This window comes from Mugil cephalus, chromosome 5, assembly GCF_022458985.1.
Source record: "Mugil cephalus isolate CIBA_MC_2020 chromosome 5, CIBA_Mcephalus_1.1, whole genome shotgun sequence".
Taxonomy (NCBI): domain Eukaryota; kingdom Metazoa; phylum Chordata; class Actinopteri; order Mugiliformes; family Mugilidae; genus Mugil; species Mugil cephalus.
In genome coordinates, this window is record NC_061774.1 from 27,352,612 (window position 1) to 27,373,668 (window position 21,057).

Genomic DNA, 21,057 nt, shown 5'->3' on the forward strand with positions numbered 1-21,057 from the left:
CAGTCACACTCCGTCGCCTATAGGCGCCATGAACGACAGCGTGTATACAAGCGTTTATGGATCCGTGTTTACAATCCAACACTTCAGATGAGAGTTTGATCTGAGATGAAACCTGCTGCCTTCACGTCTCGTTCATCTCTTCGTAGCCAACGGCTGGTCTCTGGTTGCCTAGGTAACACCCTTGAGCATTTCCCATCCGTAATGTTTCCGAGAGAAAAACTACTGCTAGCGTATGGACGCAGCTAAAGCTGCTTCTCTTTGAAAAGAGAAACGTCAACGCTCCAAATCGAGCGCTGTAACCACAGAGGAGTTGATGCAGGAATCAAGATCGTTGTTGGTCTTTACGTGTGGTAAACATTTGGGCGACTACGTTAGCATCATACGTCAGTCAACCACATCTTGAGTTCAGCTTGGTTCCTGCACATGTCACATATGAATGTTTTCTTTTCATCCATCACTGACTGATTCTTACGAACATGTCGTGGTCTCTGTGTCCGTCTCTTTAAGGTTTGATGCTCTTTGCTTTTTGGATCCTCTCCTCCACCCTGACCTCCTCCATTACGACTTTGTGGCTCGTTAACAAAGTCACAGCATTTCCTCCTTCGCTCCCAACGGACCCGAGTCGTAATTACTTTGTCACTTCATGTATTCATGTTGATTTGCTGAAATGACTGATGCTTTTGTTTTACTTGGGGGGACGACAACGCCATAACTTAAGTGATATAAAATGTTAATTACATTAATATTGTAACACTTTTAGAGTAGCTGCATTAGCAGTTTGTCTCCTCGCGTTTCCTCCTCATTTCCTCTTCTCCTGCAGTCTCTCGTTCTCGCTGTGATATATCAGCGTCCCTGAGAGAGGCAGCAGAGCCCCCAAAGTAATTTATAGATGCACAGAATCCATTCTGCTTTCGCTGAATACATATTTCCTCCGTAAACAGACCACCCCATTAGCATACTCCTACAGCATTTCTTACTTTCTTTTTGTTTGAATCTTTCTTTGTGTTTCCATTCAGCTGCTGTCCACACACACACACAGACACACACACACATTCGTGCAGACCTGCACACGTCACACATGAATGTATGAAATCCTCATAATGCGCATGCATAAAAGGTTAATTTAGTCGGTAGTAGCATCCAAATGAAGCCGCCCACACAAACATACACCAACGCTCGTCGATAAGTAATTACACTCCACAAAGATTTTTTTTTCTTCTCTAAGAGGTCATAATTCAGTCGAGCCTTTCTAACACGACACCTGGTTAGTTTATGAATGCGTCGCCTCATAAACATCGTATTGGTCAGCAGGACGCCCCGCGACGACTAACTGCATCCTGGATTGAGTTTGAAAGGGGAAACGCCGTCGCTGTTTGCTGGTTGGTCCCGATCGGACTCACCAGTAAAAATCCAATCACCATCTTTCAAAGGTGCCTTTCGTCCTTTGAACACCTGCAGATCATTTGAGATTCTGTCATCATTTCAGGCTTGGTAAACAAACAGCGGCTGCAGCAGATGTTCTGAATGACAAATGCTGGTGGAGGTGTGTGTGTGTGTGTGTGTGTGTGTGTGTGTGTGTGTGTGTGTGTGTGTGTGGAGCCGTGTTCGGAGCATAATAAAACCATTTATGACTGCCTTGGCAGAACGCTTGGTTTGTTGGTGATGGGTAATTTGTTTCACTTAACCTTACTGTAGCACTGGTTTATGACTTTTAATGTTAACCAGCTGATTGTTTGGGACACAGGCTGAGGTTGTTGAAAGGTTGGGTGGTTTGTTTCTTTGTTTTTGGTCTTTATTAACCGTTATAGTCAGTCTGGCTCTAAACACACTGTCTGTGGTTTATTGTTTATTGCTAAGCAGATTTAATAAAGTGTTTTTAAGATTCTTCACTGAAATCAGATCACTCAGAAAGCTAACGTGAGCTACTACAGGTGCAAGTGATCATATTCTGCAGGTTCCTCGCTGTAAAACACTTCAGTTGTCTTTTATACATTGTCATTTGATGCATTGTTAATATTTTCCTAAAGGAAGGTAAAGACATTAAGGATAAGTTATCGTATGAAGACCACTCTTCATCTAGATGCACCAAGCCTGGTCTAATGTCGATATAAAATCATCTCTCACTCACCGGCTCAATCTGTGACAGGTGCCAGGATCTCAATACTTCACTGTTCTGGTCTTGTCCATCTCTTTGTAATTATTGGTCCAATATATTTAAGATGCTTTCACAGGTTCTCCAGTTCTCTCTAAATCCAGCTGCATCAACAGAGCTTTTTGGAATAATTCCAGTCGTAGTAAATCTCCCAGAGACTAAAGCTCATAGTCTTCCTGACCCTGTTAACCAGACGGCTCAGTCCACTTTCCTGAGCGTCTCCTCCTCCTCCAACCTATGAGAACCGAGATGTTCTTTCTATAAATTGGAAAAGATTAAATGCACTTTGCAGGTGTTAGCGGACACGGCACTGCAACCCCTTATTCTTCATATCGAAACTCCACAGATCCTCTTTTTTAATGTATTTATTCACTTTTTGTCAGTTCACCTACTTTGTGAATGTAGCCCCAAACCTTTATCTAACAAAAATTTAACTAACAGATATTTTTCATTTTCTTTATTTATATTTCCATTCTTTTTGAACCGCTAGTTTTTGTACCATGTCTGTGTTTTTGGTTGATGTCCAGAAAGTGTAAAGTATTTGAATTTTTGTTTATGTTGGTCTCTATTCTTAACATTTAGTCTATTGGTTAGTGTTGTAGTCCGTCTGAATTTAGGGACAAACCAAACGACCAGTAACAAAAACAAACTGTAAGGTTGAATCACATCTTCTGAGTTTATGTAGTCACGAAATATTCATGTGTATTTTGTGATTCACAACAGTTTCTGTCCTTGTGCAGCAGTTCATTAAGCCGATCAGTCAATCAGACTGAAAACTCTCAGTGTCTCCTTCTGATGAAAAACATGCTGAACATCTCAAAAGCTGCAGAAAATGGTTTAAACAAAATGTTGGCTCACTGCTTCATGTTAACGTTTGGCTGTAACTGGTATTAGCCTTAGATCAGGGTTATCTTTAGCCCTCTCCACTCGCTGGTTTCATAGGAGACTGACTGGTTGGGTAGTAACTGTCTAAGAGGCAAGATGTCACGACACAGGCCTCCCAAAAAATGAACTAGCTCATCATAGTAGTAGAGACAGAATACTCTTCCTAAAACTCCCAGCGGTGACGCTGGGTGTCTTTGCTGATATAACAGAATCGAAACTTATTTGTAACTTTTGCTTGATTTAAACTGAACCAGGGAAGGGTCAGTGATTCCCTGGAGGATGTACACAATCACGTCGCAGCTCACAAAGACTTGAAGGCGCGGAGACGAAGGAGGAGATGAGGATGGATGTGTTTTATTTGAAGAAGGTGGAATATGAACGTGGAATGTGACAGCAGCGTTAGTCCGGGGTCTGACTGGATGGCTGCCTAATTGGCTGTCTGCCGGGTTTCCTGCGTGGCTGCAGGCTGCTTGGTTATCTGGTTCCTGCTATAGTCGGGGATGATGAGCAGTGTCTTGAGAAAAGATTCTGGCAGCTCTGAGAGGAGCACAGAGAAATCTGACAAACCTGCCTCACAGAGGAAACTGATGTTACTCGGATATGCCCCGCGTTGCTCTCTCTCTGCCATGGCAGCGATAGTAGATCGGGTTTCTGTTTATTCTGGTGACTCAGGATTAATACGAGGAGTCATCCTGAAAGTTTGGCTATGACTCACTGTTTACTTGTTTATGTTTGTGCACAAGAGAAAAACTTATATAACTTCCAACATGTGCCTCTTTAGACCAGATATAGAACGATAAGAGATAAAAAAAAAAAAGTCAGTGAACGTCTAATGTTTCATCTCGATTTAAGAGTGTGATTAGAAGTTCATGGTCAAAGTTTGGGCGAGGGCTGCAGATGAAAAATACTTTTTAATAATTTTTATTCTTGCACTAATGTAGGCTGCAGTTTGTTGCATTTGACAGACGACATTTTCAGTTTTCAATCATAATAGGGGACAGACGTTTGCAAGAATAACATGGATGGGATAAAATGTTTAACTCTTGATATGACTTCATTCCAAGTTGCTAAATTATTTTGAGTAGTTGCACGATCCAGTTTAGTATTTACAGTGAAGTGTGAACAGTCACATGCTGCACATTTCTTTATTTTGTTACAGAAGATCCTTCTCTACCAAAACTACTTTAATTTACAAAGACTAAATGTCCTAACCTGGAAGTCAGATGGACAGAAGAGTGACAAAGGTGAAGTCCTAAGTGTCATCTGAGAACTGTTGAATTTGTTTTCATCAAAACATCTCTGATTGGTTGCAGGACTGTCTAGTTGATGCAGACGTTTCATTTTTTCTATATTGGTTTAAGAAAACATTCTATAATTAAATCCAGATGTCGTGTTACACCAAGCCAGTTATATTTCTAAGCTATACTGAAAGGAACAGATGAAAAAACACTCAATGGTGGTAAAACACCTGAAAATAAAAAAATAAACAAACATGATGTCAAAGCACATAAGTCATACATCTTGAGTCCATCAAATGTGGTGTTGTCACCATTATCCAGTAGTGGGACACTAAATATGTTGCAGAATGAGGACTTGGTACCAGCGCATGACGTTGTGTAAATATGTGTAGCTACAGGATCATTTCCATCCGTAGTCCTGGAGCACTGGGAAACAAGCACAACATAAACACACAGACATACACAACACTACAAAAAACTTTATCACATAGTTTTATTTGTAAGTCAATGCAAGTGTTATGACGCCTTAAATCATCCCAAACTGTAATTCCTGGTCCTGTTTATTCATCTCAGGAGTCAGGTCGTATGTTGCAACATTGCAGCCTAGTTTTTTTTTTTTTTTTGTACCTGGGAACATCACAGCCTCATTTCTGCGAGCGAAACATTATTTCCCCATTTGCATGCTGTAACCTCGTTGGTCTATGACGGATGAAGAGTGTATCCGGGTCACATCCTGGAGGGCACGCAGAGCCAATTGCTGACATATATACGTGTCGGGAAGAGATAGCCGAGGCCCCAGGTTGGCTGCAGATGAGGCCCCGGACTCCTGTATGGGCGGGTTGTGGGAAGCTAACGAGAGGTTAAACAGAAAGGTTTTTCCGTGCATCTTGTGTTACTTCTCCCCACAGACCGGCCTCAAGCCACAAAGCATCGTCTGGCTTCTCCGGCATTAGACGCACAGACCCCTGCTGTGTTTCCGGTTTTATAAACCTCCAGCTGAACTCAGCTTATGTTCAGGTAAGAGTAGTTTCAGTGTGGACAGTAAATCTGAAGGCAACGCAGTGAGCTGTTATTAGTTTATCGACTCATTCAGAAGCTCATTCAGTGAGTTGCTCCATCTCCATCTCCTCATCATCGTCATATTCTAAACTCTAAGTGCTGAATTTTGGTCAAATTGTTTGGCTCTGATTGGTTGGAGGACTGTCCAGTTGGGTGCAGACGTATTTTATTCTCTATTGGTTGAAACTCGCCCCATAAATAAATCTAAATGTAGCGTTAGCAGCCTCGTATTTGGATAAGTATTGATTCAAGGACTCAACAGTTTGGGCAACATCTCTTCATCGTGTTTCCCCGCTGCCTTTGGCTACTGCTGCAACATGCTGCAACATCTTAGCAGGACGATATGTGGTTGCTGGGTCTTTCTGTAGAACAACTTTTTAGGCAGGAGGGATGAATAAATGTTGTTTCCAGCAGGTAGGAGGCGGTGGAACTGGCTTTGATTTCCTGCAGGCAGTTGCTGAGTTTCACGGGTGACCTCAAAATCACCAAGACTACAGCAAAATCATACACCCACAACATTATGACCAGTGACAGGAGAAGTGAAGAACATCTAATCCATCTTGTACAGATCTGATGGCATTTATACCGAGACATATACATTGTTGCTGTCCACAGGTTATCGAAGGTTTACACCACCACCGATACGTCTGCTCATATGGGATTAATTGACCCAAAAGCTTGAGCTTTGAAGGCATGGATGGGGATCGAACCCATGATCTTTGGTTTACGAGACCAACGCCTTACCACTTGGCCACCACGCCTTGTTATTAGCAGTGTCGATGGTTCCTTGTTCGTCCAGGTTTTTAAGACCAGTTCTTAGCCCAGTTTTACTAGCTTCTACTTCAATCTTCTTCGATACTTTCTCAGCTTGATGCAGCCGATGATTTAACCTTTCTCAAACATCTTCTCTACCACCACAGGATGTGTCTTTCCACATGGTTTCTGAAGAAATGAGAAGCTCCTCATTGCATCATTGAGCTTAAATAAGTTGAATACCAGCAGAAAGAGAATCATGCATGCACTAACTTCCCAGTAAGAGACCTGTACCTGTACCTGTACTTAGACATGGATGGGGACTGAACCCACAGTCTGTGGTTTACCTGACCAACACCTTCCTACTCGGCCACCACGTCTTAAGGAAACACCCCATTTCACTGATTTTCATCCAAACATCCTCAGATCTGCCAATACCCAAACGTTATCATCCAGCGTTTTTAATTAGGACATCATTCAACTTCGCATAAAAATCCAATGTAATTACACATTCAGTGGAAAAAGCGCTTCACCGTTCCTCGCCTCGTTGAACAGAACCGGAGCTCGTGTTTATTCATAAATTAACAGTTTTCCTGTGGCGGCCTCGTTCATTTTGCCCGTCGCGCATCTGCACAGATCACTCATTTAAATATTTAAATGGTTAAATGGTTAAAATGGCAGAGACGTATGTTCTGTTTATGTGTTTATGATGTAAAGGGACAATTTTAAATGATACTAAATAATACATCTTAAAACCTGAGCTGAATCTAGAGCATTAGATGTGAAGTGCTGCGTTCGCTGCCTCAGGTCTTGGTTGAAAGTATCTACTCTACACGATGTCCATTACTCCTGTTTTCACTTTCTTCTCTTCCTCTTTTCTCTGGCCCGTCTTGTCCACCAGTTTCCACTTCATTTCTCCCCGTCTTTTAAAACAACCCTGATTTTCTCCTCCTCTCTTTTCCTTCCTCCTCATCCCTCCACTCCTGACGTCTTCTCTATCCTCTCTCCTCACTGATGACCCTTTATTCTCACCTTTTTTTCTCACCCACTTCCTATTAATCTCGACCTCCTCTCCTTGCTTTCCATTTTCCCATCTCCCCAGCTGACATCTCCTCTTTCACTCCCTCCCTCCCTCCATCCTTATCCCTCACTTTCTCTCCTCAATGACAGACCATCTGGCCTCAGCCAGGCATTTTTAATGGCTTCATCACGGGCCGTGGGATTCTGTTAAATCGAGAGCAGCGATTGGCTGGCGGTACTCGGACGCCCCCCTTTCCCTCCCCCTGAAGTCTGGGCCATGCTACTCTGACAGACGCCATCTACAGTCAGTTCAGTTTAATGCAGACACACTACAGCTGACTCATAGACTTTACTAACATTTAAAAACAAACTGATTCTAGTGTTGTTCCTCCAGCTGACATCAACCTGAGCAGATGTTTAATTGGTATGACTACATGGTACCAGTAACCAACAGGGACCGGCCCCCCATCAATGACAGGTAAGTGTCCAGCTGTCAATGGAAATGAGTTGCACCAGTTTCTGACAGTTTTACCCTCAGAGTTTCCTGTTTAATCCTCAGACTTCAAACCAGCACATTAGAACTTGGATGAAATGTCCCATCAAAACTCAACGAAAATAACCGTGACCTGAATGACTGAGAACCTTCACACACTGTAGAGTCCAACTAATAATCAGAATAAAACAGCAACAAGAAGGGGTTTGCAAAACAGCCAGTATTTGTATTTGTTAGAGTTACACTTCTAATTTAGGATATGCATGTGTAAAAATAAGCATTCTTTAATTATCCATTATAGTAATTATGGATGTATCTGCAGCATTGGTTGATGTTTTTCATTAAGTGCAGCTAATAGAGGTGATTTATTCTGACTTGAAGGGGGAGAACATGAGTGGATAATAGAGGCGACTGTGGCTCAGTAGGTTGAGAGGTTAGAGGTTCGATCCCTGGAATGTGCCATTTACCATTTACCATTTACCAACAGACATCAATACTAATGCAACCTAAGCACAAATATTCACTGTGGTCACATGAGGAAAGGCGGCTTTTGTGACTAGATGTTTGTCTTGTTCTCCAATACAAATAATTTGTGAAGGTTTGTTTGAAATAAGTATTTGTGAAAAACATTTTCCGATTACCAGGTTCACCTCCAGCTCTAAGAAGGAGTTTCCTATAATCAGATGTAGATGTGTCAGTGTAAACCTCTGATAATCTGATCTCCTAAACACCAAACAAGTTTAATTTCTTGTTTTTCCCTCTACGGACTTCAGACAAATAAGCTAAACATGTTAGGGCCAAGAAAGAAATCATTCTCATTCTAATTATTTTTACACAATTTAAATGATTTGAACATTATTGTCATGGTGCTGATCCAGAGTCGTCCTGGGTGTTGGTTCCAGTTTTCTACATGCAACAAGTCTTCAAAATGTCAATACTGGAAGGAATAATTCTCTCATTCATGTTCAAGTTCGCATTATTAATTCGATGTTTCAATTTTGCTTTTAAAACCAGAAACGAAAAATGTACATTTAAAAAGAGAAAAGTTAATATTAGATCTTTGTCTTTCTACTAATTTCAGACATGGATCATTAAACAGCCCTGGGGCATCTTTTCAGGGATCAGCACAACATTTTCAGACCTGGTGCTTCTTCACATCCAGAAGACAAAACGTTCAGACTGGCAGGAGATTTTCGTGACAGATGACAGAAGTCCCTGAAAGAGGCGTCACTCTTTAGATTTAGTCAAAATTAAATCGATGCTGGACCCTATGGGTCTTGCTGTCACTGCAGCATGTTGTCATGTAACGACGGCTCTGATGCCTCCGTGTTTGTGACTCTGTGCAGCAGGTAACAGTTTGCTAACACATGCTACCAGCTACCTGCGGTTTCCCTCCCGCCAACACATCTGCAGGTGAACTACAGGAGCTTCATCCTCGTCTGCAGCCGAACGGACTGAACTGAAAGTGACCCGGGGCCTCGGTGTTGAAGCAGAGGAGCCGCTAATGATGAAGGGCAGAACGAAGGAGATAACCACACTTCTAATTAAGGACAATGGCCCTCTGGAGATGGGCACTGATATTGCACACTGTACTTTGTACTGGAGCATGTACTGAATCAGGGACAGAAATTAACAGGCTCTCCAGGCAGAAAAAAAAAAAAAAAATCTCCTTGAAAGTTCATAAGATGTGAATGAAATTGGAAATGAGGGAGAGAGATTCGCTGTGATGAGATTTTACTGCAAGTTGGCAGAAATGGAGGCGTCGTTCTGGATGTTTGTTGTTGTGAAGTTACTGAATAAAATATTTATTTTGCACCTTATAGATGATCTGCAGATTGTGTTGCTGGACACCTGCAACGTTTGAATAATCCTTGAGTATCACAACCAGCTGTCTTTATGCAAAACCACCTGCTGCACTCAGATAAAATGTCACTCTTTGCTCTTCATTCATTCATTTACTCATTTTCTGTAGCCTCTTGTCCTCTGGGGGGTTGAGGAGCTGGAGCCTATTGGGTGAGAGGTGGGATCCATACACAGAGGGACCATTTACATTCACACCTACGGCCAATTTACAATCAATGACCCTAACGAGCAGGTGGGAAGAAGCATTTCATTAATTTCTTCACTCTAGCTGAATTTAAAACCTGATCACCAAACATTAATAGAGGGTATGTATGTGACGTCAGCAGCCAGTAAAGTCTCCATGGTTGCGGTAAAAAGTGACAGATGAACATGGTGATTAGCAGCATGAGTTTGAATCATAGACTTTAACAGCATCTAAATTGTAAAGTTAACTAAAAAGAAAAAGATGAAGAGCTGTTGTTTGATTGATTGAACCAACACATTTGAAAAGCAGTCAGAGATATATTTTTATATTTTTACAAATATCTGCTATAGAACAGAGAAGTAAATGAATCACTGCATTAGAAGAAACAACTGGAATCCAGACACAGAAACCTGGTGTTGTGGTTCATTTAGTGTCACATAATATTAATTTATGCTGTATTTATTGATGAAGTCAAACCTTAAGTTACGGTCTGGAGGGCTGTCAGATAAGTTTGTGGATGTTGTTGTTTTGTCAACAGTAACTATTTCAGTTCCAACAATAAATAACAATAAAACAATAAACAGAATATCTGTGATCACTCCTCGTCATCATTTTAACGCTACAGTATTGTTTGGCTAACGTTACTTCTGAGTAAATCTCTTAGCGTTAGCATCTTTTATTTAGCTACATTTATCAGAACTGAAACTAACTGAAACTGAGGCTAATCCACTTTTCCAAATCCACACTAGTTCGTGTGGATCATTGTTGAGTCCAGTTGTCCTTAATTTGATCTGATAATCCACATTTTCCCGGTCTCCCTTTATTCACTGATACATTTCACCATGTTTTTGCCGCTCAGGGGGGCGTGGCCCCGCGTGGAGGTGACGTCAGTGCATGACCTCTATAGTAACTCAAACAGATTCAAAATTGGTTCTACTGCCGTGGAGCTGCAAAGAGTCAGTCAGTATAACAGAAGGAAGATTTTCCTTTGTCACAGCTTCAGTGACGGCCCATTTTTCCATTAACCCTTCTGATCAGAGATGACCTGTTTCCATGGACGCTGAATAAAGTCAGATTTTTCTATTTGCACTTCTGGTAAGATGCCAAACTGCATTTCATTGTGTATGTACCTGAACTATATGCAATGACAGCAGCGTTGAATCTCATCTAAAGTTTGGATGCACTTTCTCATTGAAGTGAACTTTGTACTGTTAGTGTGTGTGCTTATATCACTAAAGAACTTTATTTTAGTGATTCTGCTGAACCAAAATGTCTCCACGCCTCCAGCGTTGCTGTCCACATGGATTTGACCTCAGTTCATCTTTTCAAACATTTCTTGTTTCAACAGCTGGTTGTTTTTCTACCTCCATGTTTCTGTTCCTCCTGGAAACTCCTCGCCTGATGTTTTTACCTCACGTGGAGCAAACACACTCAGAGAGAATGGATTTATTCCAGCAACCAGAGAGAAAACAGCAGGTGGTGTTATTCAGGTTATTAATTAAATAGAAAGGAAATTATATTATATCATGACTCTGCTACATAAAATGGAGACTAGACAACAGAGTTAGAAAGAAACAGGTCCTATAAGTAACATCCAGAATAAAGCGTCTGCAGCCCAACAGAGGGTTTCTTTCATCCACACATCCTCAGGTGTGGCTGATTGTGGCTGATTGAGGTAATTAAGCCCATGTTCAACCAAAGACACAACCACTGCCACTGCAAAGCTACAGGAGATCCAGAGGGTTAATGAGGTAAAAGTTTCTACATGTGAAATGCTTTGTTAACTCTTCTACATTGTGATGATTGATCAGTTCAGTCTGTTCTGATTGAGATATTTTAATTTTTATCATAAGAGGAACAGTGGTGTCCATGAAAATACAGCAATGATATAAGAGCAGTTGCTGCGTTTTCATTCCCACCAGAAATGAGCAAAACCTAAATATCGCAATAACAAAACCGATGATGGAAACACCAACATTTCAATAAACATTTCAAATATCTAAAGCTAAAAGATTTTTATGCTCTCATAAGGTGGTTTTTCAGAGTAATCGATATAAAAGTATCTCAAAAGTACAATGAAAACTCTTGTATTTCCTCGTCACCTGAGATGATGCAGGGAGTCATGATGAGTTCATTTGAAGTTCATCTTCCTCAAAGTGACGAGGATTTAAGATAATTAAAGGATATCGTGTAAAGACGAGATTTTGTGAAAGTTATTCGTAAAACATCCTTCAATGGAAACATGTAAAAAAACTTCAGAAATGACGCTTTTATTTTGCTAAATAACTGTAATGGAAAAGCAGTTAGTGAAGCTGAGTAGAAGGCGTAAACCCTGTTTGTATGGATTAGTTTTACCTGAGGACGTTATGTGATTCAAATATTATCCCCCTACTTCTGTGTTTCATGCTGTGTGTTCACACGGGATGAACAAACTCTGTATTTTAGTTAAATTTACATTCCGTTGTTGTGGCTCTGCTACTTTCCATCTGTCAGAGATGGTTTTGATTACCTTGGATGATACAAATATTATATTTTTGATGCTATTTTGATGCTATTTATCCCAGGGAACGACCTGACGGTATTTAAATCAGACCGACCTATAGCGATAAACACATTAATGATTAATTTAATGATTTCATCCATGTAAATGGGTGAATAGTTCAGCAACATCTCGACTTTGGGCCCTAATATCTGTCCAAACTTTGAATTATAGCTCATACTTTATAATTACTAAGGGGCAGAAAAAAACTGTCAAGTCAAACAAAAGTTGCGAAAAAGTAAAAACTCACAGAGACGGATGGACATGGACGATTCGCACGGGATTAAGATCACAGACGACCTCCGTCATTATTAGAAATTACCAGAGGTCCCCAGGTAAAACTAATCCTGTGCGAATAGGGATTAGAAACAAAAGAAGTAATAATGAGCTTCTTCTTTCCAAACCAGAGGACTTTAGAACAGCAGTCTCAGGTCAGTGTTAATGATACTGAGCCCGAACATTTTCTCAGCTCAGATCTGATTTAAATATGTCTGGACAGAAAAGAACGTCTGCAGTTCACTTCTGAAAATATGCTGAAAGGAAAAACACATCCAGGTTGTCATGACGACGTCTCGACTCTCTACGAATGTAAAACAGGAAGGTTTCAGTGAATCGTTTGTCCTCAGCTTGTTAGTCTTTGCTCAGAATCCGTCTAGACGTCAGAGTTTCTTGTCATGGTGACAATTATGAGACAAACCTCCCATCACCAGACCCAGACGGTTAATAATGAGCTAAAACTATTCAGCGTTTGTTGTTAAGTTTTAAAATGCTGCCGTGGCAAACTACTGCTGCTGCTGCTGCTGCTGACTAAGACTGAGCCTCTTGGATGTTCATGTGAGTGTTTGACATCCAACCTACTGTCAGTGAATCAGGTCCCTCTTTGCTTAGTAAGGTTCTTTACTCCCTGAAATGACCCAGAAATATTTCAAGAGGCGTCCACGACACCGTTAGAGCTGCTTGAATTCCCTGAATGTTAAAGAAAGGTGCTTCTCCTTCACAGTGAACAAAAACGAAAGGAAATGAGCAACATTTAATCCGCTCAACCCTAGAAACAACAGAGCGTTATTATGCTCACTATCCAGAACTTGTGGAAATCATTACATAAGACTTTCCAAATCTACATTTTTATTCTCACTTGCACGTCCACTGCAAAGCCACTGGTGGCGTGTTTACATATGAATCAGTTATCAGCACCACTCCTCCACATCTGATTTAATATATGGAAAAGGAAATAGGACAAAAGGAGAAATCAGATGATATCTAATTCATTTCAAAACCAGAAGTTTTTAGAGGTGAAGAAGTGGAAGAAGTTTGGCATTTGTAGAAATAAAATTAAGTTATTCCTTATTTTTAGTCTAGACTAAAGAATAAATATATTTTTTATCTTTTCATTTAGTTTTTCCAGTTTTCTGTTATGTCTTTAAAAGCAAGCTTGAAATACCAGAAAAATAATTGCTTCCAATGCAACTTGGGCTCATTTTAATGTGTTCGATATGGCTCCAAATAAAACACATAATTGTATTCTCTTACAAATCAACCCAGTTAGGAGGAAGCTGTGGAAGAAAAGGCATTGTGCAAGAAATAATACATTTAATTTCTCTACTCCCACTCTCATAGCTAGTAGCTTTTCCTTCCTTTTTAGCCTCCTAGCTAACAGTATCTCCTCCTAGCCTCCTAGCTAACAGTATCTCCTCCTAGCCTTGCAGCTAATAGTAGCTCTCGCTTCCTTCCTATCTCTCCTCGGTAACAGTAGCATTTCTTTCATTCTTAGCCTCCTAGCTAATAGTAGCTCTTCATAGCCTCGCAGCCTGTTTCCTCCTTTGAGTGGGCTACAGATGGCCACTGGCTGTACTCTTTAAAGATTATAATGTAACCTTGAATCAATTTCAAGTTATTAAAGCCGACAACTTCATGAATCCATACTATAAAAATGTAAATACTCTATTAATTCCTGCTACCAGAAGGTTAAAATGACATTAAATTTCTTTTGTTTATAATAAAGTACAAAGGGTAAATTTATAAATGTATCTCAAAAAATGATAATGATAATAAGTTATTTCTGTGGTGAGTTTTTCCACCACATCACTCGTCCTGTGTAACACGTTCAAATCCGACTTTTTGCTCCAGATTTAGGCTACATCACAGCTGGTAGTCCTTTGATTTCAGTTTAATTTGTCCATGTCTTTAGTCTTATGTGAATCCACCTCCATGTGTTTCCTTGACTTCGTGATGGAAAAGTAATCAGGACTTTTCATGCGTCAGCATAATTTTTAGACTGTGACACTTCACACCTTGGTTACATACACTAATGTGACAAAGACACAAGATAAAAAGATAAAGTTATCTTAAAAGCCAGTGACAGGACAAACTTTAAATACAGTGTGAATTAAATAGTTTTTTCTGGTAACAGTCATATTATCTGACAGCTTTAAGTAGGAGTTAAGGAGTGTGGAGAAACTTTTAACAAATAAATGAAACGTAATGACAAGAGTCATCCATCACATCAGCACCCAGACAGAACTGAGTAACACTTCACTGAAGATGCAATGTTTTTTTGTTTTTTTTGTTTTCTGGATCAAACCGACCTTTAAATCTACAGGCATTTTAATATATTATCAAAATATTCATCCTTCCATCCTCTTACCTTCATCTCTCACGTATCTTTTTGTTTGAGGATGAATCTCTGACATGTTCCTCAAATCTTTCATTTTTCATCCCTCTTCCATTATTTTTTCTTCATTTATGCCCCTGACACTTCCTTTCTTTCCTTTTCATGGGACACTCATGTGGACAGACAGAAAGAAAATAAGGAAGAGAGGAAGGAAAGGGAAAGAAAGTGGGGCGAGTGGAGAGAGAAAAACAATAAATCATCCTCCACTATCTGAGTTTGGGTGCTGTTGCTCCTCTCCTCCATCGTTGATGAATCGTCCTCCTCCGAGAAAAGAAACGTATAAAAACAAGAAAATGAAAGTAATAAAATAAAAGAATGGAACAGAAGGCCATTTCACTCTCTCTCTAGGAATAAAACAAGGCGTCTCCGTTCTGTCTGAGGGATGAGAGACTGAGAGAAGACGTTTTCCCTTCTTCTCGGTGGTTTATGAGCCGTGAAGAGTTTTCATGGAAGCTGAAAATATCGTTCATTTTCAAGGATCCTCTGATCCCTTCCCCGTTCGGTCCCTCTCCTTTATTCTCCTCCTTTCTTTCCTCTGATTCTCTAAGTTACTAGACAACTACTAAGTTTAAATATTAACCCTAACGTTTACTCCATGGAACTTGATACCACCGGTTTCCTTTCTGATCTGATACTGAGGGCGTATTCACACCAGAAAAGTCCGATATTTCACTTCTGGACCTTTTAAAAAAAAATTTTTTTGACAAGTGGACCAACAACCATCTTTGGCAAAGTTTTTTCACTTAAAGCCGACGCTGCCTCGCACATTCTCTCTGCGATTTGGCCGTAGACGTCAAGCAGCTGATATATGCTCTCCTCTGACCATATATGGAGGAGGCAGTGCGTCTTTTCTGTGCTCCACGTTGACCCACGGCTCATTCTTAGTATAAAATAGAAACGCTCAACATTTAGCTTGTGGGAGCTTGTTATAGCAACGGTTGCTGGGATGTATGATTGGACAATGACCGTTTGGGGGCGGGGTTTAGCAAAAGTAACATTAGAGTGGTATTAAACTCATCGAAATAGGAGAAAAAAATAATACTAGTACAGATATTAGTGAAGTAGTTCTACTTTGTAACTATGCATCTCTGGAAAGGATGGAGTCGAGCTTAAACTTCTGAAAAACTGGTCTGGATTCGCTCCATTGGGAACTGATTATTCTCCTGCAAATAAGCATCGAGTCTGGTCCCGTATTTTCTTCATAAGCTTCTCTTCATCCCAACAGTAATTGCTTTGCTTTCAGCTCAGTGTGTCGATGTCAAAGTGTAAAAACAAAAACTGCAAAAGGAAAAAAAAAAAAAAAAAGGATAATGGAAAAGCCTGGTCTCTGTGGAAGAAAAACATGTTGCATTTCTGAGGAGGTCAGGAAGAATGAGGCCTCGTTTAGGGAGTCTGGAAAACAGCAGCCGTCGCCGGTGGGCTCAGGTGAGCACTCGCCACTGGGGAAATAACACTCGTCTGAGTCTTGGAAAAGAAAGGGATGACTGAGGAAAGACAGCGGGTGAAGGAAGATGGAGGTAGAGGAGGGAGAGGAGCACATGCACATGAGAAACGAAAAACAAGACGTCAAAGAGTAAAAGTAAAAAATAAAAATGAATGAGAGCTTAGAAGCAGATGAAAAAATATAACAAAGAATAAAAAAAAAGAGAGACAGAAACTGAGAGAATAATTCAGAGGGATTTCCAGAGCGGAGGATAACAAAGGGAAATAGAGAAAAACAAAGATGGAACAAGAGAGATCAAAAGGGCCGACATGCAAGAATACAGAACAAAATGAAGTGAAGTCACAGAGCAACGAGTCGATGGAGGAGAGGAAACAATAAATCTCTTTCTTCTCTGTCTCTCCTTGGACACCTACCTGCTGATGGGATGAGGGATGCAAATTAGCCACCTGGCTACCAGAGCCATATATAGAGAGAGTTTGGTCAAACTCAAATCATGGCGCCATGTTTGCTACATCAGAGGTTAGATTCTACAGTGTAACTCTATGGGACGGATGTGCTATGTTCAAATAAATGTCTTATTTTCACCATTAATGGGCCTAAAAATGTTATTACCAACGTCTGTCAATATGTCACTTAAGTATCCCAGCATCTACTTCCTTTAAATATCTTAAATGAGCTTTAAAATGCTTTGTAGCCCAATCACCTCATCAGTCATGGAGCTGTGTTTACCTTCTCCTCAGTCTCCGTGTTCATCCATCACCGTTAAAAGGTTGAAATTACTCAGAAATAAATAGTGAAAATTAAACTAGTCTTACTGTTATTTAGTATTATCATTAAAACATTAGCATGCTAGCCATAAGAACTTAATAGTAACTGAGGTAGTTACATGTCAGTTAAATGTGTCTGTCTACATGGACATAAATTACATGAACACATGGGTTTCACAGTAAATATGACGCTAGCTGCTATTTATCTAAGCCTTTAGTCTAGATAACTAGCTAGCATAAGGCTAGCATGAGGCTAGCATGAGGCTAGGCTAACTTCAAACTTCAACAACTTCAACATTCTCTGTTGGACAGATTCTCTAATATGCTGGGTACAGTCTCATATGTGTTTACATTGTAAATATTCATTATTTGTTTTGTCCCATTGTTTTAAAAAAATGAATAAATAATAAATAAATGAGATTCAAGCTATGGAAGAGGAGAGATTGAGTCTCGCAAAGTTTAAAACTGGGCGGCCGAGAGAAAGCTGACAGAAATAAAGACGGACATGAATAATAGAATAAGCAGCAAAAGACAATTGGAAGAAATGAGGACGGACAAAATCGCTTCAGTTTCAGCTTCTCTAAATCGTTCCAGTTTAGTTTAGTGTGGACTGAGAGGAAAACTAGGTGGAACATCCCACAGGTGACGAGTGCAGAGGGAACAGAAGCCTTCGTTAATTAACAGAGTTAATTAGCACTGAGAGTGACGTGCTGATGAAACACACGTCGTAACAGTTTAACGTCTCTTCATCCTGATGGCGTCGCTTATGTTCAGGTTGTATCCTTATACATCATCGCACCAAATATGGTTTAGTTTGTAATGATTCTATTATCTGGGACTCGGGCAGAAATATTGCTGCACATTGTTTTAAAATCCTTTGAAATTTTGAGTCATTTTTATGCAACAAATGAAGAAAAATATCATTTATTGTTTCAACTTGATATAATGAGTTAAAATAACGTATTAGGTCACATTGAAGAAAACTCGTTTATCTTATTAAAAGATCTGACATTTCAAACTAAACCAAATTAACTTCTTTCATATCAAGTTGAGAGAAACTAATGTTCTTACATCTTGCCAGAAGTTCGACATCTATTTTATTTAGAGAAGAGGAAAGTAAAATTATATCAACCAAAAACAGACACTTCAGAATTTATCACTGGTAGGAAAACGACTTCTAAAATCCACCCATCAGTTACCAGTGTCACTGTAATAATGTGGTTTAATCCTGTTTATAGACGCTTGTTTCAAATGTATTGTTATTTTATAGTAATAGTTCTGAATAATTAAAAAATGTAAAGATCACGGCGCTCTCTGTGTTTCCCAGTATTCAATGACTTTTCTTAACTTCATGAGGACATTGACATGGATATTATTCTTAATAATAGTTGAGATAATAATTTAGACATGAATTTTTTCATTCATTTTTCCGCTCATTCATTGTTGAAAGACGTTTTTTTCTGGATCTGAGTGAAGATCAACTTAGAAACAAGGTTTTTCTGGTTAAACTGGATACTTTACTTTACTTTACTTGCATTTTTTATAGTTTCTAACTAATATAATTCATAATCAGGGATCATAAGTGGGTTTAATGGTTTTTTGTTTTCTTTGACATTTATTAACAAAGTTAGCAACTGTTTTACTCCCTAAATTAACGTTCTGTAGGTGGCTATAACAACAGCTCTTTGAGTGGTTCAGGGTTCCACACTAACCTGTTATGTTTCAGCCTTCTTTATATCTTACACATCAAGGTTCATATTTGACCAGTGAAGGATGCTGAAACTATCTGCACAAAAAATATGTGAATTTTAAACCAAATCTTGACCTTAATAATAATATGAAGTTGTTAAAGCTTCATATTCTGGTTATTTTTATGCAATATATCAGCTCACATCAACGCTCCCTGTATTTTAACAGGAAAAGCACAAATTTAAATTCAGTTCCACATTGGACCCGCTAGTGTTTAAGTTTCTGTTCTGTCCAGGATCCTCTCGTTGTCCTCATCACTTCCTGTTTTATTTTGAAGTCCAGCCTCATCCTCATCTTCCTGTCAAGTTTCCCGCCAGTGTGATTGCGCCTCCTGCCCTAATATGTTCCACCTGTGTCTCGTTGTCTCCCTCCACCTCAGGTATATAAGCTGTGTCTCCCTTTCTCTCAGTGCCAGATCATATAGTCGCTCTGTGAAGCTGGCCAGCATGGTTTCCCTTGGTGGGTTCCTCAGTTCTGATTTTGACCTCTGAGAGCATCTGGAGATTTTGTACCTCTGCCTGGTTTCAGATTTTGGCCTGAATTAACAGATTCTATTTTTACCTGAACCCTGACTCTGTACCTGTGTGTCCAGGTCTCACAGCCTCAGAAAGACGTTTCTGTTTCACCTTAAAATAAAATCACCAGCAACAATAAAAATGCTTAAAATGACTGGAATTGTGGAGAAATTCCACTGAAAGCAGAGACCAATACACGAATAGCTTCATTTATTTTAGTTCATCATTCCTCCCCTGACCCCATGTTCTCTGTAGCTCAAGGTAAAGAACACAGTAAGTTACTTCTATAAATATTCTAGTTCTTTTCTGTTGTGAAGGGCTAGACAAGTTTCTGAAATGAACCCGTACCGAGGAGAAGTAGCTCTGCAGCCTGGAAATCTTTACATGTCTGTACAATCTGAGCAGTCAACAGACTCGTGTGTTTTCTTTATCTTTTTCCCTTTTTTTTTTTTTTTTTTTGCGTAACATCTTCTCCAGCCTCTGGGCATCTCTATACTCTGCTCTTTTGTGTGATGTTGAAGTCTGGAGGTCGACTGAATGCTCTGAGTGGGGGGGACGAGACGTCCCCCGAGGGTCGTGCACTTACTGTGGTCTGAAGGACACACGTGAGACATACATGTGTTCCTTCTGATTCAGCTGCACAACCTTTACGTCTTTGACATGTTGGTCCAGTATTAGTGCAATGACTTTAACACTTATTTCATTTTCTCTGATCTTCTAATTCGGTATCTTAGGCTTATCTTTATATTGTTATAAAGTAGTTCTGGTTCTGTGCGTTGTCTCTCTGACTGTCTGGATTTCCTCTTTGCTCATGTTTCGTGCAGTGAACCCACACAGATCTGATCCTACAGTTCATTAAAGCTGTAAAACCAAGCAGAACATAGTTTGTTGGTCAGTGGCACATCGTCATTAATTAATCCGATGTCACTTGGGACCATTTTCCAGAAATGTGGGCGAATGGAAAGTCACACAGTATAGTAGCTGTCTGACTTGGTCACTTTACACCAAGCTGCAAAATGGCATATTTTTTCAAGTTGTGTATACGTCAAACCAGAAAAGTTGTCCCGTTGGGATGGAAAAGTATGGACAGTCCTATAAAGTCCTACAACTGCTTCTTCCCTTGCTTTAACTATCAAACATGGTCAGAGGGAAAATCAGGAAATTCAAGGAACATTTTCATCCACTTTCTGGAAAGTGACCAAGTGGAAGTCAATGGGTGAAACTGAATAAAATGGAAGCACCTTATAAGATTAATATTAATTGTTCTAACTAATATTATTCATAAAGTGTTGCATTTTTTAAGCTTTTTGGATTTAAATGATGGAAAATGTATTATTTGTATTATTTATGGCATTTTCTTCTTTATTTATGTATCACCTCTGCACAATGAGTCCTTCATTTATTCATTACGAAATTAAAGGGTCGAAACAGCTCCCTCCAACTACAGACATCTCGTCATGTGAGCTTCTAATGGTTAACATGCACAGATGTTTTAACTCCAGACCAGTCCTTCAGAACTGAAGACTTGGATGAAATGTCTTCAACAAACTCTACAAGTCCAGCTGCTTTAGTTTCAGCTTGTTCTTGACAATAAATTAATAATCTCAGTGCAGCAGCATCAGGAACACAGGACACCGTACTGCTGTGTTTCTGTGCTGCTGCCAGTTTACTGTAAAGCTGCCAGTCCCAGAGGAAGGCTTTCTGCCTTTTGTTTGGATGTCGGTT

General features: G+C 39.8%; 1 non-coding gene across 1 annotated transcript; it reads right to left on the bottom strand.

Annotated features, from left to right (window-relative positions):
• Nucleotides 1–6,023: 6,023 nt before the first annotated feature.
• Nucleotides 6,024–6,095, bottom strand: trnat-cgu. The gene has a single exon. It is a non-coding gene; the product is annotated as a tRNA-Thr (tRNA).
• Nucleotides 6,096–21,057: the final 14,962 nt, after the last annotated feature.